The sequence below is a fragment of the Hyaena hyaena genome, unplaced genomic scaffold, assembly GCF_003009895.1.
Source record: "Hyaena hyaena isolate Hyena2069 unplaced genomic scaffold, ASM300989v1 scaffold_323, whole genome shotgun sequence".
NCBI classification, from domain to species: domain Eukaryota; kingdom Metazoa; phylum Chordata; class Mammalia; order Carnivora; family Hyaenidae; genus Hyaena; species Hyaena hyaena.
In genome coordinates, this window is record NW_024080956.1 from 1,077,823 (window position 1) to 1,102,225 (window position 24,403).

A 24,403-nucleotide genomic window follows, 5' to 3' on the forward strand; every position below is an offset into this window, starting at 1 on the left:
GCTTTAGATTCTGTGTCTCCCCTTCTTTCTGTCCTTTCCCTGCTCATGTTCTCTCTGTTTCTCAATAATAAATAAATGTTTTTAAAAAATGTTTAAAAGGTGTTAAATGCATTAAATTATCAAATTCACATTTATAATTACAAAGGCTTTTCATTTACCTACAATCCATGATGGTTAATGTGAAAGAGCAATGAGCACTATGGTAATATTTCTGTGAAAATGAATCCACCACAAAGATAACAGTTATTTACAAAAAACATATATATAAATCAAAAGACTTTGTCTTGTCATTTTTTTACACTACCCACGAATACTGCATTTATTTTATTTCATTTACATGTTCAGTTCATTACATAGTCCCCCTCCTGAAAAGTTTGTTAAAAATCATCTTTGTAGGCTGAATTGAAAGATCATTTAAGTAATATTTCTCAATATTGCACTCAAAATCCTCTTTTGGCCTTCATAAGCAGCCTCTATCTTAATTCATTCTAATACTTTCTTCTGAGGTTGGTGGTGGGAAGAAGAGAGGGGATTCCCTCAAAATTCAGTACACTGTCTAAGGTATTAGAGAAGGTCCTTAGTGTCCATGTCTTCCTGAGTGTCTAGTCCTCAAGAGGTGACAATCAGTCTCAACGAGTCTGGTCACGTGTTTCCCATGAATTTCATCACCTTCTCAAGCACATTGCTAATTTCAATGCACTAAAACCCCTGTAGATATGTCTGAAATTGCAGATTCTGCAAATTGGGCTTCTTCTGGGGTCCCTCACCATGTAAGTCACCCTTCAAAAACATATTTAAGCCTATTTACTTAAGGTACTTTGTACAAAGACATTTACAATTTTACATTTATTTGTATTGTATGTATTATAATACAGCCTAAAACACCTTTTGAAGACATGTTTCTGCTGAAGGTCAAATGTAGGTGAGGCAGCATTTGAGTTGGGATTGGCAATGGATGCAAATTTTGAATATTATCAAGAGAATAGCTGGTTAATTAAGTAAGTGACACCTTGGCACTTCCTGCAACTAAGTTCTTGAATCCAATTCTCATATGGGTCAATTAGCATCACCCTATCCTGTCCTCCAACTGCAGCACTAATATCAACCAGACAATTTATGAATAACTGTTTGTTGCTTCTTGGTAACTAGGCCAAGGTAATATGAATGATTTCATGCCAACCATCAAACTTCCAAGGGAAAAAAATTCAAAACCTGTGCTCTACTAACATAGGAAATTATACCACATTTCATATGTGAACACATACTAGCCTACAGATACAATAGATACTAGATTTACAAAGAAGAATAATTTGTATTCCGCATGGCAGTTGAGAGCAACAAAATATTTATTATAACAAAATGATTTTATCAAAATCCCCCTTTTACATAAAAATTGTGTTAAGTATACTGAGCTTAGATTCTTTCTCTCTTATTAAACTTAACTGGGAGTAATTCAGCATTCTGCAAGATTAGATAGATTACTAAAACTGATCTCTAGTTCAGCAGTGCAATTAAGTCATAGTCTAGATTACCTGATTTAGTCCTTATTAAATAAGAGAATAGGAAGAAAAATCAGGTATCATAAAAAGTATATATCTTGTCATTTGAAGAAACTGCAGACACAAAGGAAACAAAATAAGTGGTTTAAAATCTCTACATATGTCAGTAACATTACAACCCCCGTGAACCTTGGAAAATATGCCCACGATTCACATCACTGAGGAATGAACATCAGGCATTCATTGGGAAAATTAAAATTAATCTTACTCTGTTACATTCCTAAAAATAAAGTAGAACTGTAACTGTAGAAATGCCAAAAGTTAATCAAATTTGCAAAGCTGGAAATGGCAACACTATCATAATATTATAGAGACATTTGTTGCATATTGTATAGTGGACACTTAATTTTCAAATGTGTAGCATATATGGGGTAAATTTTCTAGATCTACAAGGGAACTAGCAATGCTGTTGAATGAATTGAGGATTGGGGAAAAGAGAACAATATATGTAACACAATACTCATTAATATCTACAAACACTGTCCCATAACCCATGTCTTTGAGAAGTGTTTTGCACTTGTAAATCATACCTTAAAGTAGACTCTTTCATTTATATAGTGATATAAGCCAAAAGATAATAGTTTATATTTAAAATGGCTAAAAATTAGCACCTAGAGTATGCGTTAAATATAGGCTTTTTTTTTTTTAAGTCATGCTTCTGTACAAGGGAGAAAAGAAGGGGAAAGAATGAGTGTCATATTACCACAGGCATGTGTAGGATTGGGATTTAGGGGTCTTTACAGTGTGCTCATGTTCACATGATTGAGCTAAAAGAGTATGTGTCCCAGGATTGTGGGCTATGTAACTAAAACATGTGAGGTGGCAAAACTAGGTCACTGATACTTAAAAGTCACATAAAGAGTTTAAGATTAATGAGTAAGATGAAATTATAATATTCTGGATGCATGTGTATGTTTGTGTAGTTGCCTATGAGTCTGAGACTAAAAGTCACATGGTATTAACTCATTGAGGGCTTCAGTGGAAAACATTAGAGATCCTCACCTTACCATAAAATTTCATTTATTTTATTACTCATCAACCTTTATTAGTCATCTTTTTAACTCCAGGAAAAATGACCATATATGGTGGTCTACTGGGGTTGGGGCAGATTCATATCAAGGAGAAAATAGAAATTCTAGACCCAGAGAGTGTAAATACCTGACTCTGAAATCATTTTCACTTATTCAACCTCTAACTATTGTGGCTCCACTCTTCTGCAGACACTAATTCCAAGTGCTGAATATTACCAGTTAGATCAAGTCTCAGCTCCCCTAGGGCTTGCATTCAAGTGGGATGCAACAGATTATAAACACAGGCTAAATCTCCAAAAGCTAGCTTTTAGAACATAGGAACACACATAACATAACAAACCAACATACCAAACATAAACACAAACATAACATAACAACCATAAGCACAGGGGGGAAGGGAATACAGGAATGGTGATGCATACGGGTGTGCAAAAGCCCTTTTGAATTAGGTGAAAATCGAACCTGGCAGAAGCCTCAATACAGTGTGTGTGCAAGTAAGTCCAAGGCAGAGAGAAAAGTGAGTGAAAATATCCTGAAGTAGGAATGAAGTTGACATGTTTGAGAAAAAGCAGAGCAGAGTGGGGAAGGGAAGCTGTCAGAGGAGAGGGGACAGACTTGCACCCAACATGAGCGCCTCCAGAACAACAGAAGTGGAGCTCAAGAATTTCGTGTCCAGTATGTAAGATGTATAAATCAGTGCAGCCCACTCCTGAATAAAATACATTCTAGCTTCCTACATTGACATATTTACTTTGCAAACAATCCAGAAGTCTCCTTGAATTTAGAATAGGACCTCTTAGTGTTATCACAAAAATACGGTGACACAAAGAGCTCGGTAGGGAGACCAGTTAGACTCTACTGCAGTTAACACACGTGGGATGATGGTGTGTTAGGGCTCGGTTGTACACATGAACAGCAAGACATGATAAGATTCTGGACATGTTTCAAAGGTAGATTAGATGGGATTCGCTGATGGGCAAGACGTGTGACATCAGATAAAAAGAGAGATCAAGGATAAATGCAAGGTTTAGAACATAAGAAATTGTAAGAATAAAACTACCCTTTCCTTTTCAGAATGGGGATTGGAAGGTTTTTTGGACACACTAAAATCTGAGTGCCTTTTACATATCCAACTGTATATGGTGAGTAGGCTTCCAGATGTATTAGTCTGGAGTTCAGGGGAAAGTTTATGGCTGGGGTGAAGTATTTGGGAGTGCTCACTGAGCAGGTGCTATTTAAACCTGGTGTATTCAATTGTGAGTAATGGGTGAATTTGGTGGTCAGAACATGTGGATGTTCTCTTCAGTTTGCTCATATTCTCTCAGTAAAATAGGAAGGAAAATTATCTTCTGTGAGGAAGGATGGTAGGTGAGCTTTGGAAAGTTTGAGAAGAGCAGGCAAAGTATGAAACCACTCAGGAGCATGGATCAGAGAATGAAATCGGGGAATATAGAATTCCCACACAGCAGTAAAGGCTTATATCTACAAACAAATGTATCTCCCTGAGGACAAACACTATATATTAACTTCCTTTGTGTGCCCACAATATTGATAGCTTATCTAGCATACAACATTTACTAAGGTTTTATGGAGTAAAATTAAATGAAAATGAGTGCTGCATCATGAGATTTATCCTTGACCTAATAGTTAATGGCTCAAGCTTATCTAGGATTCAATAACAGGGAGAAAATCTTTACATTTGATTTCCTGATTTCCCTTCATCACTAATGCTGGGACCTGGATACAGAGCCCTGGTGTTTGACAGTGTTGCACTCTCTTGTACATGATTTTTGTTGTATTCCTTGCTGTCTGTCCTTAGAGAGGAAGTTGCGAGCTTGGGTAATGGCAGACTGCCTTTGCTTAAGTCATTTCCATGGGAGTCAACCGAGGTGATTCTAGGGACGAAAGCTCAGCAATTTTAGAAACTCCTTCCTGTGATTGCACTGCTGGTCTTAATCCTTCCGGCCCTTTCTAGTGTTCTACTTTCTCTTCCCTCTTTAAGAGTGCTTTCTCTCCAAATATCCCTGAAAATGGAAATGTCCCTTTTTTGTAGACAATTTCAGCTGAGAGAAAGCAAAACTAATAAAGAGAAACTTCTATCTTTCTGTTTCCTTTTTCCCTCTCCTCCCTTACATCACCTCAAGAACTCATCGTGTGGTACCGGAAATCTGAGAGCAGCTTGCCTAGGGGTGAGGGTATAATAATTATCTTTTATATATGCCCCTGGGTTTTTTTTTTTTTTTTTTTTTTTTTCCTGAGCACCCCTGGTGAGGCTAGCTCAGGACCATTGAATCAAATTGAATTGTAATTTTAAATGTCACACTGAACTTAATTTAATGTAGTAATTAAAATGACTTATAGCTCAATCATTTTTCACTGTTCAATTTAGATACCCTTCCTTGCTTTCCCTTGTACTGAGTGCCTCACACATTGCACTGTGCTTAGCAGAGAGGAGAGTATTGAGAAGTATCATACTAGATCTTTCTCCTCAGGACATTTACAATGTTAATGGGGAGACAAGAAATGTATGCTTAAGATTTTTAAAAACCACTGTCAAATTTCTGTATAATAATGAAGTCCAGAGAATTACATTTTTGGTGTAGAAGAGTTTAACTTAAATGGTGTCAGTTAAATGGTGTCAGATGATGGAAAAGCATTCAAGTGGAAAAGTCCTGCAGGCGGTTGAAAATGTAGGACGGATGCTCAGAGAATGGTGAAAACGAGAGATAAAGATGAATTATTCTATCTCATAGAAGTGGGTGGGTTTTTAAAGAAGCTTAACTATAGGGGGGAAAAAGGTAGTAGAGCATTGAAATTACTGAACACATTGGAGAGCTTTGAGTCAAACCGCGGATTAGAACCTGATTCCGCATCTTTCATCTAAGTGTTATGGTACAAATCAGTTGCCTCCTCTGCGACTCTGAGTGGGAAAATAAAACATTTCTACCTTTGCAGTATATAAAATAAGTGCAAGTTGTCAAGCTATAAAATAAGTGTTGACTGTTGATGCCATCACAAAAGCAAGAGAAAAGTCTGTTAGTCAAGTAAAGTTTACCAGTCCTACTATAGAAAGAGAATCTAAGAGTCTTTACAGGGTCTCAGGTGGGGTCAGTCAGAGGAGGATATTTATATGTTATTGGGGTCTGAGATAAAGCAGGTATTTCAGATTACTCTAGATGACTTCTCTCCTTCAAAGAGGAAGATTAATTGGGTTTGGGAAAAGATTGTGACATAATAATTTAAAAATAATGGAAACAATGAGTTGAGGGTCTTGCAATGTAAACAATGCTTAATACAAAAGGTTTTGGGCCCGTTTATAGGCTATTATCTGAGGGGAGACTTTTTTGCTCAAATGAGCTTATACCTAGCTTGGAAAAAATAACTTGTAAGAATTTCCTGAATAAAAGTAAACTTGTTTATTGATTTACACCTTTATTTATCTGGGTAAAATTTATGGACAAAATTGATGTCATGCAGCTTGCCTTTTGCTCAGTGAGACTGATTTTAGATGTCTGACTTCCATACATGTAAGATACTAAATTTGTGCTATTGGAAGCCACTATGTTTGTAAAAACATGTTATGACAGCAGTAGGAATGCAATACAACTGAAACCAGAAGTCCGGAGAGATTTTTAAATTTCTGTCCATATTGAGAATACTCTGCTCTTATGGAAGGATGGAAGTGCTTGAGATCAGGAGAAGGGGAGGGACACATTCCTACCAATGTGTTTCAAACCTGACTGTGCTATAGAATTACCCAGAGAACCTAAAACAAAATGTAGTAGGCAGAATTCTAAAAATATTCCCACAAACTTCCCATCCTCTTGTTATTTGATCAAACACCAATCTAGATACTGCAATGAGGGGAAAGTAAAAGGAGGAGATGGTTTTGAACTAACCAGTTGGGTTCGATGTAATCACATGGGCCTTCTGATTTGAAGAGGAAGGAGAAGAGTCAGATAGAAGGGCAAGGGAGATAAGCATAGGGTTGGTCAGAGGGATTTGATACCTGAAAAGGATTCAGTCAAGTGATGGAGTTAGGTGGGTCATGAGCCAGAGAATGTGAGTGGACTCTAGCATCTGGTAAGAGTTCACAGCTTAAAGCCAACAAGGACACAAGGACCTCAGACCTCCCTATGCGAAGAATTGAATTCTGCCAACAATCTGAATGAACAAGGAAACGAATTCATCCCCCAAATCTCTAGATATGAACACATACCTGCTGACACCTTGCTTTTGGTCTTTGGAAATTCTAACCAGAGAGACGAGCCAAGTCCTGCTGTACTGGCCCATCTGATCTACAGAACTGTGAAGTAATAGATTTGCATTGTTTTAAACCACTGCCTGTGGTAATCTGTTATGAAAAGCAGTAGAAAAGCAATAAACAAACAAAACAGTACCTGAATCCCACCCCAGATGAATTTAAATACAAGCTGTTGGTAGGAGCTTGGGCATATATTTTTTCTTGCAAAAATTCCAATATAGTTTGTACAGCTGGAACCAAAGTTTAGGTGATCCACTAGTCCTTCCTTGGCAGGGTTTTCCTTGTTTGAGCACTCAAAGTCCTATGTCCTGAGAAAGACCTTAGTGTTGGACAACAGATATATTTGGTGAACCCAAAAGTCTTCCTATTTGAAGTCAAAGCCATACAGAATATATAAGAATGATTTTGTAATTCTACCTTTTAAACTCCCTGAAAATTCCTGTGCAAATCGTTTCTTTCAGAATGATTTCAAGAACTCATGCCCTGTCTTCCTAGAAGATGGTCCTGTGCATGTGGAACTTCTAGTTGTTCCAACATTTTTATGTCTGTGCCTGGAGCTGAACTGAAACTTTCACCAATATACTTAGTGTCCTTGCAGGAAATTTGGTATTGCCATTCATGCAGTTGTTATCAGCCGTTATGGGATGAAAGAGTTACTGAAACTTACTGTGTTATAGCTATACTAATGTTGGTCATTTCCAACCTCAGTTCTGTTAAGAAGCAATATCCCTTCATATTGCATTGAATCCTAGTTCATACATTTGTGAATTGTTTTCATGCGATTTGAAAGAAAATCAATATTCAGTCTTAGCATGCACATGTATGTACAGTATCATTAGATTGTATTTTTCTGTTTTCAATTCTTGGTGACTAAACTTTTATTGTAGTTTATCTTAATTATCAATACTTACTCATCTGTATTCAAACAATTAGTTCTCAAAAATTATTTTCTATAACGCACAACATATTATAGAAGCAGCTAGTTCCAACTATGCATAGCATAAGTGCTCCCCTCAATAATATCATTCTTCACATTTTATATTAATTTTTTCGCTAACCCATATTGAAAGAGGCAAATTTATTTACCTTTACCGCAGACTTTTCAAGGACACACACACACACACACACACTGCAAGGCAAAATTACTTGATATACAAATATCAAGTAATTCTTGATAAATGCATCCTTAGCATAAAAGTGACAAATATATTGATTTAAAAGTTTACATGTTTACATACTAAAATAAGATTGAGGGGGAATATCATACATTAGAATAATTAGTATGTCAAATTGCTAACTTTGTGTGTGTAATCTAAATAAAACGAATAAAAACATAAAAGAAAGCTCTATAAGGAAGTACTGGTAGAATTTTTCCACTTAAAAATGACAATAGTAAAGGCAATTAGAACATCAAGTGATTTTTGATAAAGTCGATAAACTCACCAAATAAAACTCTGATTAGAGTAATTATAGGCACTAAAATTAATACATCAATCTTCATTTTTCTCTGAGCATGCCTTATCTTATTTTTGCTTTATCACATTCTCAGCTAGATCTCAATAATCACTAAGTTTTGTACTTGATGCAAGTCCTTAAGGCAAAATATCTGCTTCAAAAATTGTTATACTTCTTATTAAATATTAAATTTTTCAAATTTACGTTCCATTTGTATATTTTATGCTTACTCTGAAAAACTGAAACATGAGGTTCAGAATTATATTTGTCTTTATGTCATATCCTTCTTCATATATAAATAAACATGATCCTTTTGGCTAAATTGATTTTTAGCTCAGGGAAATATAAATATAGAATGGATATGAATATCCTGTATTATTTTAACCAAAATCTCTCTCTAGCCTCAAGTAAGATTGATTGAATCTTGTCTTTTTTCAAACTGGTTCCAAAAATAACCCAAAATTTCTTTTTTGAAGGACATTTATTTATTACAGACTCAAATCAAATCTTTTCTGAACAATTCAAGAGGGTTTCTTTTTCCTACCTTAGAGAGCATCATGCAAAGTTAATGTCATCTGACCAAGATAGTTCACACTTTTGAACACTCTCTAAATTTAGTATTTTATATTAAGTTGGATTCTCCATGCGTCTTTCCACAATGACTGTTCAAATGACCTGAAACTATTCAATTTGTTCATTGTGATCAGCATGGTCAATTTGTAAGACTGAACCTAATATGAATAAATTGGACTTGTTAACCCCATCTTCCACTTTGGTTATTTTAATAAGCAGGGCTAGTGAGATGTTGAAAAAAGTAATTATATAAAGCAACTCATTGTAGTGGACATACACAGAGTGAACCCTTATGTGTTATGCCCTTGAAAGTTCACTTACCTTGAGTGTGGTGGAAACTTTTAACTTGATTATGTCAACAGAATATGGGCAAAGGTTATGAAATAGTCACCCCTATGATTATGTTATGTTATATAAGAGCCCATCTTAGCAGACTAAAGCCAGAGAGACTGCTAGTCTTTGAGAAGTACACTGTCATGATGCCAGACGTCTGTGAGAGGGCCTGAGAAAGGTCACATGACAGAAAACCTTGGATGGTCTCTGGGAGTTAAGAGCAGCTCCCAATAGCCAGCCAGCAAGAAAAGCATTACAATACTTGTACAGTAGCAAGGAGATGAACTCTACTACTAATCACATGAGCTTGGAAGAGGATCCCACACTCCAGAAAGGAATTCAGCCTCATTGACACTTTGATTGTGAAAATCCTGAGCAGAAGATATGTCTATGTAATGCCTGGACTTCTGTTACACACACACTGTGAAATAATACACACTTACCAACTGCTGGTTTCAAACTTTATCATTTTGCCAATCTACTATGTGTAATATGATGTCATACTATTTTAATTTGCATCTGTCTAATTATAAACGAATCTGGACATCTTTTATGTACTTACAAGGCATTTTAATATAAATTTTTATTGAGGGGTGCCTGAGTGGCTCAGTCAATTAATCATCTGACTCTTGTTTTTGACTCAGGTCATGATTTCATAGTTCATGAATTCGAGCCCTGTGTCATGCTCTGTGCTGATAGTGCAGAGCCTGCTTGGGATTCTCTCACTCTCTCTTTATGCCCCTTCCCCATTCTCTCTCTCTCTCAAATATAAATAAATAAACATTAAAAATATATTTTTAGGGATAATTATAGATTCAAATACAATTATTGGATCTGTAATGTCCAGTATTTATTGCTTTCAATCAAATATACTAAACATATACAGTTATTATTTCTATTTTATAAGCTAAATATATTAGTTATATTATATTTTATTAGTTAAATACATATTTTTCTTTTCAGTTTATTTGTATTCCAAATAAGCAGTAAAGCAAGGATTAAAACATGCTTATTTATTTGGAGAGCAAATACATTGAAAAGAAAAAAATATATATATATATTATAACCACATGAATATCTTGTCCTGAGGGGTTTCTTTCTATAATCTTCAATATTTGGTGACCTCAGTAAATATATACAAGTTATTCATTTATTTCAGGGTCTCTGGTAGCAAGCAACAGAAACAAGTACAGTACACTGAGCAAGCAAACAATCTTGAGTATATAGACTGGCTCACAGAACTTACAGAGAAGCTAAAAATCACATCATATTTAGAATAGAAAATGGATAAGTTTCAAGGGTATAACTAACAGAGACCAAGGGACACTCAGTCTGAGGTCTCCCTGCTGGGATTAATCAGCTCTCAGTGTTGAGTGCCTGTGTCACTCCACTCAAGATCCAAGAGAACATCTTGACACTTCTCATCAGGACTCTGCCCATTCTGTGGGTGTCAGGAAAAGGGGTGGAAGTATGAAAAAGCTAATTTGTATGAGTAACCAGAAAAAAAGGTCAAATAGATGTGATTCCAGCAGCTACAACAGATGTCTACTACATCTATAATGTTATTTTAATGACTTATTAGTATTCCACTTAATGGATTATTTAATCAATCACTTTCTGCTGGACATTAACTGCTTTCTAATTTTTGTCAGTTTATTCAACGTTGTAATTATTGGACTAGTAGCCAAGGCTTCCTAAGACATCCCATTGTGCTGCTTCAATGCGATAGGGATGATTTTCAGCTAAATGTCCATCAGAAAGTTTATATTAATTTTGGCACTTGGGTGGCTGAGTCAGTAAAAGCATCTGACTCTTGACATGGGCTCAGGTCCTCATCTCCAGGTCTAGGATCAAGTCCCCACGGGGCTCCTCTCTGAGTGTAGAGATTGCTTGGGATTCCTTTTCTCTCTCTCTCTCTCTGTCTCTCTCTTTCTCTCAAAATAATTGAATACACTTAAAAATGTTTTTACCAATATAAACTTGAATTCCTACTTGAAGGGACTATTTTCTAAACACACAAGACACTTGAATTGTTGTTTTATTTCATTGCCATTCTATTTGTGGTTCTTAGATCTCCAATTAGATTTTAAAAAAAATGTATGTGCTATTCATGATAAGTTTTTTCTTTTGTGTATGGTCTGGCCTAACTATAGGCTCAATTTTTTCACTAAAAAGTTTGTCTATTATTTATTGACTTACAAGAGGTCTTTAAATGTTTTTTTTAATGTTTTATTTAATTTTTTTTTTTTACAAATAGTTTATTGTCAAATTAGTTTCCACATAACACCCAGTGCTCATCCCCACAAGTGCCCTCCTCCATGCCCATCCCTCCCACCCCCCACATCCATCAGTTCTCAGTTTTTGTCAGCATTCAAGAGTCTCTCATGGTTTGCCTCTCTCCCTTTCCCCCACCATTTCCACCCTTCTTCTCCCAATTGGTCCTCTGTTAAGTTCCTCCTAATCCTCCTATACGTGCACACATATGATATTTGTCCTTCTCTGCCTGACTTATTTTATTTAATTTTGAGAGCAAGAGAGTTAGAGCACAAGCGGGGAGGGGCAGAGAGAGAGAGAGAGGGATACACAGAATCCAAAGCACGCTCCAGGCTCCAAGCTGTCAGCACAGAGCCTGAGGTGGGGCTGGAACTCACAGATCACGAGATAATGACTTGAGCCGAAGTCGGAGTCTTAACTGACTGAGCCACCCAGGTGACCCTTTAAATGTTTTATATAACTCTTTGTATCTTGTATATATGGTAATTACTTTTAAGACTTTGTTGCCTCACTTCAGAACTCCCACTTCTGCCTAAATTGGTTAAAAAGAGGGCTTTGACCCTAGAATGTATTTGTGCTTAATAGCCCTCCACTGCCACATTTGCTATTCCCTACTTACCATCACAAGGAGGTACGGGGGAAAGCTGGCTCTTCACGTCAACCTCAGCTTCTTGCCTGAAACACACAGACATTGCCTTGAGGTGATCTGATAGGCATTTCAAACTCAAATGTCCCAAACAGAACTATTGATTAACTAACTCTTTCTTCACGAAATCACTCCATTCCTTTCAAAAATATTTTGTCAAGGAGCGCTTCCCATCCATAGCTCTCTGTCCACTCCTCTGAGCCACAAGCTAAACTGGAGATGTTATTTTGAATCTTTTCAATGGCATGCTGAGTTTTCCACAGTTAAGATTTTGTTTCAAGACTTCCTATTCAGATTGTGGCTCAATTGTGGAAAACATGTAATAATAAAAATAAATAGTGTCTATTCCAAATCCAGTCTAAGTTATGTAACACCAAAAATCTTCATGCAGGTTCCTGAACCCCCAGCACACTCTCTCTGATCTGGCCTTCATATCTCTGCAGGAGGTGCGTGGTCCTGCCTCGGACTAGATACCAATCTGGAGAGGTGGATACAAGTGTGGAGACTGTACCATGCAGAAGAAGTGCCCTGTGATGGGAAAAGCTTCCACCGCTGCTGCTTTCTGTGTTTAGTTTTCAGGAAAAATTTAGATAGCAGAACAGTGGCAATTCATGATGAAAAGATCTACTGCAAATCCTTCTGGGGAAAGAAGTATGGGCTCTAATGCTATGGTTATGGCCAGGGCAATACCACGCTCGACAGGGACAGGGATGCGAGGCAGGGTATCGAGCCAGAGAGTGTTCAACCTCATAGGCCTAGCCTACGACAAATCGAAACTCTTCTAAATGTTCTTAAAAATAATGGAAGTGCTGAGAGGTGCTCCAGATGTGTGGATTTCACGCAGGGTGCGAAGAAGATAATTAGAGCTGGAAAGCCCTGGCACAAACACTGTGCCGAGTGTGGGAAGAGACTTGAATCAACAACTCGGACTGAGAAAGAAGGTGAAATTTATGGCAAAGATTGCTATATAAAGAAATTTGGGGGCAAGGGATTTGGCCATGGCCAAGGAGCTTGGGTTCCTGCTCAGTACAAGTCTAAACCCAGAAGCGAGATTGCACAGTGAGAATCGGCACATCATCTAGACACAATAACCCAACACTAAACTACTGTGAAATTCTGCTAGCACGTAAGAACTGTCTGTTGCCCCGTACATGGATAGGCTGGCTGACTCTTAAATAAGTAAATGCTTTATTTATCAGCATTTTCAAGAATTGTTTCTTTTACATTTGAAATAAAACTTAAGCTTGGAAAGAAAATCTCAATGTAGTTTTACTGTCATATAAAATCCACTTCTCTTAATATTTAAAGTATACATAAAATTGAGGTTTTGTAGGTTAAACATTAGGTCATCAAAATATTCACTTTTTTCCCTGATTTTTATTATATATATAAAGGTAAATTAGATCCAAATTTAAAATGACTATCATAGACACTATTTTGTAATGATTTAGCATGATAAAACCAATTGTATTTTGGCACTTTATCCTCATAAACTAGTTTATCTATCTATCTATCTATCTATCTATCTATCTATCTATCTATCTATCTATTTATCTATCTATCTACCTACCTATCTATCATCTATCATCTACTATTATTTAGAGAGAGAGAGAGAAGGAGAGCGAGGGCATAGGGACTTACCCATGTGGGCAGAGGAATACAGAGGGGCAGAGGAAGAGAGAGAGAGAATCTTGAATTGACTCCATGTCCAATGTGGAGCCAGAAGCAGGGCTTGATCTTACCACAGGAGGTCATTGACCAGAGCCAAAATCCAGAGTTGGAGCTTAATCCACTGAGCCACCCAGGCACCCCTACTCCCATAAACTCTTAATCTGAATATAAATATGCTACAAGAGTTTTCTAGTAAACTGTATCTATTACCTGCAGGTAAGGTACTGACAGAGTTCTATTAGTAAAGCAAACTCTAATCTGGAACCAATTTATATAGATATTTAAAAGTACTGGAAGCACAATGGCCACAGTCAAACCAGCATATGAACTCCAACTTTGAATGGTACTTGCTTAATAAAATATATGGATGATGGGGGCCTGGGTGGCTCAGTTGGTTAAGTGTCTGACTCTTGGTTTTGTATCAGATCATGCTCTCCCAGTTCATAGGTTTGAGCCCCAGGACAGAGCCTGTTTGGGATTGTCTCTTTCCCTGTCTCTCTGCCTCTCCTCTCCCTTCTCTCTCTTAAAATAAATAAATAAACAAAAAATGTGGATGTCATAATTTTCACTGTTGAAATAAAATAGAAATTCTGACATTTAAATGTTAATGGAAAGTTCTCATGTAGACTTTAGATAAAACATATGTAGTTTCAGTGTCACAGAATGAATATTTTTAAATTATTTCTTTATATTGTAATATGGAAATAATAGGCAGTGTTTTTAAACATTTACTTCTAAAAGATAACCTGAAAATAGTAAAATTGGCAATTAACAGTATTCATTTCAATCTATTTTCACAAAAAAGAAAACATATCAAGTCTACAGAAGTCAATACATATATAGATATAGATATATATACATATATATCTATATATATACACATATATATATATACATATATATCTATATATATACACACATATATATCTATATATATACATATATATCTATATATACACACACACACATATATATATATACTTTTTTCATACACATTTTTGAATAAATGCAAAGGCATAATTCTTAACTCAAAAATCTGCATTAATATCACAAATATTTTTGAAAAGAAATATTTCCTCATTTCCTTCTCTGGACCAATCTGATAACTCTCTTGTCCTAAGCTTGTGAAATCCATTATATAGGTGAGGGTTTTACTATAGTTAATGGGTTGGCTTTGGCTTTCATGATTTTCTATAATTCCTATAATGAGCATTAGTATTATTTCAGGCTCCACTCCTGAGTCTTCATAAAAAGCATGGATTTTTTTTTTAAATCCTTGATCATTCTTTTCCTCCTTGACTCTCTCAAGTATCCCAACAGTACTTGGTTCAGAGTGTGAACTGCCAAGCAACAAGTGAACCAGTTTTGAAATCAGAAGGTCCAGATTTATGCCTCAGCACTTTTTCCTAAAGAAGTGACCTATGGAAAAAACAGTATGGTGCAGTGCATTGAATAAGGGCTTTGGAAGCAGTGGAAATGCATTCAAACCCAGGTCATATCTCTTAACAGCTGCATAAACTTGGCAGGTTACTTAATCTCCTTGAACCTTGGTTATTTTTCTGTAGAACAGTGATTGATGTTTTATGCACATCATTGCTCTGCATCTTAACCAGGAAAACTTTCCGAAAGATCGGACCTGGAGAAAAGTTCTCAAAAAATGGCAGGTGTTTGCTACTTCCCTGACCTCCTGTACTACACTGTTCATCTTTATAAAACCTTTTTCAATGCTTATGTCATTGTACCCAAACATGCCATTTCCATGCCGTAAAGATATTGGCCCCAATCTTCGTCCCTCTAGCACACAGGCAGTACCTTTTGAATTCTCATTTTCTAAAAAGGAGGCATTTGTGTTTCCATCTGTCCCCCTTACAACCTTCCCCTAATTACAGCTGTCATACTCAGCTGGCTGTGCTCTCATTTCTATCTCATTAACTTTGGGAAGGTTTGTACTCTGTACTAAAGCCATAGTTATGTTTACTGGACAGTGTCCATGAAATGATTCTAAAAAAACACATACCAACAGAAGACACTTGCTTTCCTGAGGACTATGAATATTTTTCAGAATTGAGCAGAGAATGAGTAAAGATTTTACTTGTTACACTTGGGATCTAATGTCACCTATAGAGACTGTTGATGACATGACACCAAGAATAAGTTATATCTCTGCTTTTGATACCACACGCAATGCTTTTAACTTCTCCCCAAGACTTTCAGACTATTTAGCATATACTCTTTCTATCAATGCCTCATTTTTACCAAGAAATACTACTCTCCAGAACCTCTGTTTCAATCAAATCAACCAGGGAATTTTCTGCTCTGCTCCTCTGGTTTGTTGTTCCTCTTCTTCCTATATTCATTATTTCCGCTTTCTTTGTAAAATGTTCAGCCCTCACCTATTATTTTTTTTTTAATTCTCACTGGTTGTATTGTTTGCAGAAATATGGAAATGTGGATAAATAGCTATTTTTTTTTTTTTTCAGAGATCTTTGTCCCACTGCCTTCTAGTCTCTTGTTACTGATAGAATGTCTGCCACCAGTTTGACAATTGTTACAGTTTACTGGTCTTTTGTTTACTGTTTGGATCTATTGTGTCCTCTCTTGGACCTAAGAAACTGGAAATCTCATAGAATTACCTATTCCCTAAGTCTTTTTGAAGTTGCTCCATAATTGTTTTGAACAATCACTAGGACTTTTTAGTCAGAGGCATAGATCCTTATTCACCAATGGAAAAAATAAATAATGCTGGATATTTTTTCAGCTCTACTTTCTACTTTTCTCCGTTTTGGGAAATCTTGTAAGTCTAGTATCTTGTAAATTTCCGTTCTTGGGAAATTTCTCATTTCTTTTTCTTTTTGTTTCTGGGGATTTTTCTTAGCTTTCTCTTCTAACTCTACGGTTATTGTTAATTTTAGTGAATTCAAAATGGTCTTTGTTTCATGGATGCAATATCTCCTTTCAATCTTTCCAAGGGTAGATTTAAGTTTTTTTTTCACTCTAGTTATATTTTGTCCCTCAATTCCTTCTAAAAAAACTAAAGTAAAACTACCCTCTTTATTCTTTTCATAGTTTCTGTTTCACATGTTAAAGTAATCATGACTTTTGCTCACCAACTGACATTTTGAAGTGAGATTGTAGAAGGTCTGTTTGTTAGTGGTGTTTTGGTTGCAGGTTAGATGAGTGGAGAGTCAGCTATTTTGCTGTGGGATGCTTATTATTTTCTCCCAGAAGGTTAAATTGGGAAATAAAGTAGAAGGAGATAATTTTTTACATTTTCTCCATTAATTTCTATAATTTTGGTCTCACTTCTAACTACTTCCATGCATGATATTTGCCTTTGCTTCATCCAGGATTTTACTGCTAGGACTGCATCCCTTCTCAGAACAGACTTCCTATATCCTAACACTTTCAGGCCGTGATTTCATTTGGGCTTACATTTTCATTTTCAGTCAACATTCATCTCTCCTTTCTTAATTCCACTTTTTTTGTTGAAAATCTTTCATGTGCTATTCCCTATGTCATGAGGTGACTTGATAGTTCTATTTGTTCTACTTTACTTATTCCTTTACTGTCATTTTAACAAATATAAGAAGATATGAATGCATTTTTCCAATGTAACATTCTGACTTAGGTCTCTGAGAGTTTAGAAATAAACAGAAAAAATGGCTGATGTTTTTATTTGGACCCAGAATTTCACAATCTGATACTTTACAGTGATTCTTAGTGAAAGGCAAGGTCATATCACAACTACCTGGAAAGCTTGAATAGACTTATGCCCATCTCCTCTCTGCTTTTACTACACTGTCTGCGAGAGGGCACGTCATTCTTTCCAAGGAGAAGACTCTGATCAAGAGCAGAATACAAACATAACAAGGTAAGACAAGACTTGTCTGGGAACCTCAAATAACATTCCTCAAACTTGAAAATCACTGAATACAAAGATTAGTTTTATCTTATCTGTTCAATCTTAGCTAAATATACTCAGTCAGATCCTCCACTATTTTCTCTAATATTTAGCCTGATGGCACTTTTTCAGAGTTCTAATACCACATGGAAAATCTATGTTGCTAGGTGAATGGTTGATATTTCTGCTGCCTCTCTTCCAGTGTGCCCTAATCAAGGTCCTGTTGAAGAGTAAACCAGTTTGCTGCTTCTGGTTAATAATGCTCCCTAATCTCTCTTACGCTCTGCTTCCCTTGCTTCCCTTTTAAGGTCTATAGCATTTCTCTCTTGTTACTATGTGGAGACAGTAACCACTTTCAGGACAAGCTTTAATTATTGATAAAAGAAAGTAATTAAAATAGACTCTTTCTGGGATGCCTATGTGGTTCCATCTGTTAAGCTTGGGACTATTGATTTCGGCTCAGGTCATGATGTCATGGTCATGAGGTGAATCCCTGCAGGCTCTGTGCTGAACATGGAGTCTACTTAAGATTCTCTCTCTCTCTCTCTCTCTCTCTCTTTCTCTTTCTCTCTCTCTCTCCCTTTACACCTCCCCCACTCACATGCACGGTCTTTCTCTCACATATAAAATAAAATAAAATAAAATAAAATAAAATAAAATAAAATAAAATAAAATAATAAAATAAAATAAAATAAAATTCTTTCTTTGTAATTTTTAGCTGGTTTTGTTCTTAAGAAACTGGTGTTTACAAACCATTTTTTAATTCAGGAAGTATTCCATGAAACTTCCAACTTAACTATCTAATACAAAATGGCTGAGAAAGAGCCTATAGAAATTTCGTATCTGTGGAAATTGATCACAAAAGACTAAGCTAGGGGGCACTTGGGTGGCTCAGTTGATTAAACCTTGGACTCTGGCTCAGGTCATGATCTCACAGTTTCTGAGTTTGGGACCCAAATCATGCTCACTGCTGTCAGCTCTGAGCCCACTTCAGATCCTCTGCCCCTCACCCCCACTTCTTCCCCACTCATGTTATATCTCTCTCAAAAATAAACATCCATTTAAAAAAAGACCAAGCCAGCAGTGATCTGCCACCTTAACACTTTAGAAATACTGCATAGATATTGTTTACAAACTTGGAAAGAGCAAAGCAGTGATTCTAGAAACTCTCACCCATGATAAGTATAATAGCAAAACTTGAAAGAGAAGCATAATAGGAGGCTGAAAGGAAAGCAGGGGTCAGCTCTATGTGGAATGACGGGGAAGATATGAGGGTAGAATATGCCTTATTTTCTTCTCTCACTATTTCAGTAGCTGAGTATTTGATACCAAGATCAAATCACAAGCTTTTATTTTGTTTGAAATGTTGTTTCAGATGCTTTTTGTTCACTTACATCACATTTTTAAAAATGAATTCTATTCCTTAATGACCATTTTTTTCTGTAGTCTCCTTCAATTATTTTAATACCCAATAAATATATGTCATTTAAATCCTTACAACTTTTTTAAGTTTATTTATTTATTTTGAGAGAAAAGGAGCATGAGCAGAGGAGGGGCAAAGAGAAAGGGAGAGAGAATCCCAAGTAGACACCCCACTGTCAGCACAGAGCTTGATGTGACAAGGGCTCCATCTCACAACCTCAAGATCATGACTTGAGCCAAAATCAAGAGTCAGACGCTTAACTGCCTGAGCCACCCAGGCTCCCCATGTCAAAATATTTCTACCTAGGTGTCAATGCCTTGGGATTCCAACCCCCCACTTTATTATATTACATATTTTTACTACTTTCCAGTAAGCTTTAGTAGACTAGAAATCTCCCCCTGACACATGTACACAGGAAATAGCAAAGAGAATAGAATGGTGGCTTCAAATTTACCCTAAATTCATTAGGGAAGTGTGGGAATTATTTAAGAATTATATGAAGAATGTTTATATGAAATATTTTGCATGTTTATAACAATAGATGAAGAAAATCATTAGTGAGATTTTAATTTCAGTTTTATTGGACACTGAGTGCAAAAAAATACATTGTAGGAAAAACGCATTGAAGAAAGCTGATATTTTAGAGTTACTTGCAACTATCCTTTCACAAATTCCATATAGTTACTTTTTTATTTTTATGATTGTGACCAAAAAACATTCATCTGAGTGTGCCAAACCTTTGTTTTATCTCATTTCTTTTTCAATCCAGCTGTGCTTGTTACATCAGTAGCCACCTCAACTGGACAAACATGGTAATTGTGTAAATATATAAAAACTACAGAAAACTCCATACCTTAATAAATCATCACCAAATAGTTAAATGTCTTAAACAATTAAGAAATGTTTAATAATACATAGGTTTAGATTTTCTTGAAGGAAAAAAATCACACTATCATCAATCTAAATTATGTAAAGGTTTAGTAACATCAATTAAAAAACATTCTGGAAAAAAATTAAGTTAAGTCTCTTCAAATACAATTATAAACCCACAGCATTTCTCTCTTGCTGGAGTGATCTTCAATTTCATGACAACCATGTTCTGCTCTATAACGTTTCTCCCTTGAATCACTCATAGCAAGATTGGTACAGCAGAAGGGATTTTGTTTATCTTTATAGTATTGTTCTATCCTGCTTCAGGTCATGTTTAATTTCTTCACACCACTATTTGAAAAATCAGCTTCTGACTTCAACGGTAGAAGAACAACCCTGAAGGATTCTGTTTTTTTTACAGCTCTGTAAGACATGTTTAATCTTCAGATTCCTACAAGTTTAAGATGACAATGGAGTACAAAACACAAGGGTCTTAGGTCTTAATAAGAGTGCTGATATCATAAAATCCTTGTTTTTCTTAATGACGTAAAATATTTATTAAAATTGGGTTTTAATTTTGCACTAGCCAGTGTGGTTCTACAAGATAGAGTTTCCAGACCAAATTTATCTTTCAGTTTATTCTCTTTTCCCAGAGGCAGCTCTGAATTACTGTGCTGCCTTTATAAGTCAACCTACATAATTGGAGACAAGTGATGTAAATAATTTGCCCTGCGTAAGTAAAACTAAAAGACAGCATGTTAAATCTTTTTAGTTCCAATTACTAGGTAACACTGCTATTAAATTATTGAGCTCAAGGTTTCTGGAATAAATTTAGAATTTATACTTGGTATGCAATACCGTTTTTGAAATGTGAAATCTACATCATTATTCTGTCAAGATGTAGGTTTAATGATTGAACATGTATATGATCAATTTCTTGCTCTGGTTGAACTTCAACCTTATGAGAATTATGGTATTGGCTTAGGTTTCTTCTAGAAATATAGTATGAGACTCTGGGCCAAAATTAATAATCACACTAATTTTTAACTTCTCCACAGACCCATCTATCTCATCTTGCGTGAAACACCCTTTAACTTCAAGGAATTCTCAAAGTTCAGGAAAGATATATGTGTGCATAAAGAAAGGATTACAGAGGACATAATAGTGTGCTGCAGTAATGCAACATCTGAATTAAAATAATTTTCTTTTACTTTTCAAAAATATCTTGAATATTTTTATAAATTGTAGGGTAGGGTAAATGAATGAATGTAGATTCTATATAATGACTGCATGGTGAAACTGTGGACATAAGCATCAGGTAGGAGCAAACCCACATGGATGTGTTTTGTTATCAGTATACACTCATAGAGAATACTTGTATAACAGTATTTCCAAAATCCCACATTTCTCTATAAAAGATAAATTATTAAGACAGTAAATCATAAGTCAATAGAAGAGAATGGATTCCGAGGTCCAACTTGAATGTGATCACTGGATCCCTCACTGCCAGCATTATGAATAACTTCTTAAGAATCTTTGAACTACATGGTTAAGGGTGGAGTTAAATCATTATGCACATTCATTGTGGACAATAGGGTAGGTTTTCAGTATAATTTATGTTTCTTTTCTGCTAAACTGTCATGTGCTGAATAACAACTGTTAGGTACCATGAAAGAAGCTGGGCTAATTCATTCAAAAACCAGTTGCAGAGTCCAACTGAGTCTCTGGTTTTGAATAACATATGATTATGATCTGCTCTTGGATACCAGCAGTCACTACTCTGTCTGGTCTTCAGTGAAATATGAACCTAATTTGGTCTTTGCCACTGAAGCTCATAATGAAATTGCTGTTAATATGTTCTTGTCAGATCATCTATGAAATAGGATAACAATAAAAAAGTATGGTGTTTGGGAAAAGAAACACTGGATATTTTTTCACTAGAAACACTTATCTCATCATTTGTATTAAATATTTTTACACAGAAAATTTTGTTTTAAAGATTTAGAAGGACAATATAACAGCTGTGTGTAAAATTTGTCTTTGTAAAAAAAAGAGTAAGCAGATTATATATTTAGGAGGGCAGAGTCTTTACTTATAGTTTTGCCTTGCATGATACTCAGCGAGTGTTGATTTTGTGATTGACTGTCCAGAATCAAGAACTGAAATGGAGTTAAATGTTTTTGATGAGGAAGGGTTCTGGCAAAGTGCTTAACTGATTGTGTTTTTTAGTACTAATGAATTTCCACACCGTCTGTCTCTGTTGCTCTTTTTCGTTACCAGACACACCATCTGTGTTAAAGTCTTGTGAACTCTTCTTTGTGCTATAGCTTCTCCTACACGCATATGGAGTCCCAACCTTACAGCCTCCATGATTCTACTCATATCCACCAACTATATCTCAATGAGGTAAGATTATGTCTTCATCAATATAAGAGAAGCTGTTCCAAATGCCCACCCAACTGAGTGGATACATTTGACTGACCTTCAAGAAAAATAACTAAAAGAAGTGTCACCGTTGTAAATCAACAAATCATGGGGGGAGTGTGGGGAATACTCAAGGAATAGCTACAGCCATCATTTGCTCTCTGTTGTTAGATTTGCTTTCAAAGATAACACATTTTCATTTTTCTCTTTCATCAGGGTTGATATAAACTTTAAAATGTGTAACATCTTATGGAATCACCACAACACTGAGTTTATAATGATGTAATTGCTACCCCAGACCTCTTATGCCCTGCTTCTAGAAAACAAGTTAGCAGCTCAGGAGGGACCTGCTATTTCCATCAATAAAACATGACAAGAAAAAAAAAATCTAAGCATACTCATTTTAATTGCTTATACTCTTTTACCTCTCTTCCTTTCTATTTAAATTCCTTTTTAATTGAAGTATAATTAGCATACAACATTGTATTCGAGTCAGATGTCCACCACATTGATTCAACAATGCTATACATTACTAACCATGATAAGTGCAGTCACTATCTGTCACCAAACATTATTAAAATATTATTGACGATATTCTCTGTGCTGTAATTTTCATCTCTGTGGCATATTTATTTTACAACTGAAAGTTTATACTTCTTTATCCCTGGATTTATCTGTATCTTCTTTTAGCCTTTGTCAAGTGCCAATTAAAAACTGCATGCCTCATGGAGTTGTTGTGATTAAATAGTATGGTGCAGTTAAATTCTTTTCCCAGAGCCCAGTATGTAATAAATGCTTAGTTAATCCTACTTATTGATCAGTATTGTTGCACAATACACATGAAAATTGAAAGTTCAATTGTTTAGATTGTCACTGTTAGGACTTGAATCTTTTCATGATAAATATATCAAGATTTCAAGCTACATATGATTGCTTAAAATTTTCCCTTTTCAATAGCAATTATAAAAATTTTAACCCCCTTACACATTTAAAACATAATGTTTATGCAAAGTATCAAAATCTAGTCCCCCAAATCAGTAAGTGACCCTTTAAGTTTTATTTTTAGAGGAGATCTTGGACTATGATATATCAATTACTACCTACCCTTTTTGATGGATATCTTTTTGAATGAAAATCTAATCTGTCCTCATTACAGTACAGGTCATAAGACAAGAAAACTACCTTTTTCTTTTAGAAATGGACCACAGATCTTCGCTTTTATCAGCTGTGTGTAACTTTCACTTGATAAAGAATGCAGCTGATGTTTAAAAATTGCCCTAGATGAAAGGCGTTAGTGTGGGCAAGGTGAAAATCAAGAGCTTGTGAATGCATTATAGGCTTACAGAATTTTTGGAAACTATTTCCAAGTATATGTAATGCACATTTTCTAAAATGAATAAAAGTTTGAAATAAGCTTTAAATAAGATGTTAAGAAGATGTAAGAAGTGTAGCTACTTTCATCTTAATCAATGCAGCTTGTGATGAGGTAATGAAGAGCAGGCAATCAGTCAGAACCCAATCTACCCAAATGAAATCTTGAACAACAACAGAGGTTGTTTTTTCATTTTAGTTTGTGTTAAGAGAAATGGGCAATGTGAGTGCTGTACCGATTTAATGTGCTAATGAAATCAATTCATCAAGTTTTAAATTATGTAGGAAATTAAAATAAGAAACTGTTCTGTACACAAAAGAGACTAAGCCCTAAAAGAAAATCCAGCCTTGAGAAAGGGGAGGAAAAGAAGCCCTAACAAATTTAGGTAAGATTAAAAAAAAATTTATACATCAGCTGCTTTTACAGACTTCTCTCTCTTTTTACTTTCTTTCTTCTTTCTTTCTTTTTTTTAATTTCCTTGTGAGTCTCCAGAATTTCTATTTATTTATTTATTTATTTATTTATTTATTTATTATTTTTTATTTATTTTTTTTAATGTTTTTTTTTTTTTTTTTTTCTAGGAGAGAGACAGAGACAGCGTGAGCAG

General features: G+C 35.5%; 1 pseudogene; it reads left to right on the top strand.

The window, feature by feature from the left end:
* The window catches only part of LOC120242962, a 95,695-nt pseudogene extending 82,497 nt beyond the window's left edge, over positions 1-13,198 (top strand).
* The last annotated feature ends 11,205 nt before the right edge of the window (positions 13,199-24,403 follow it).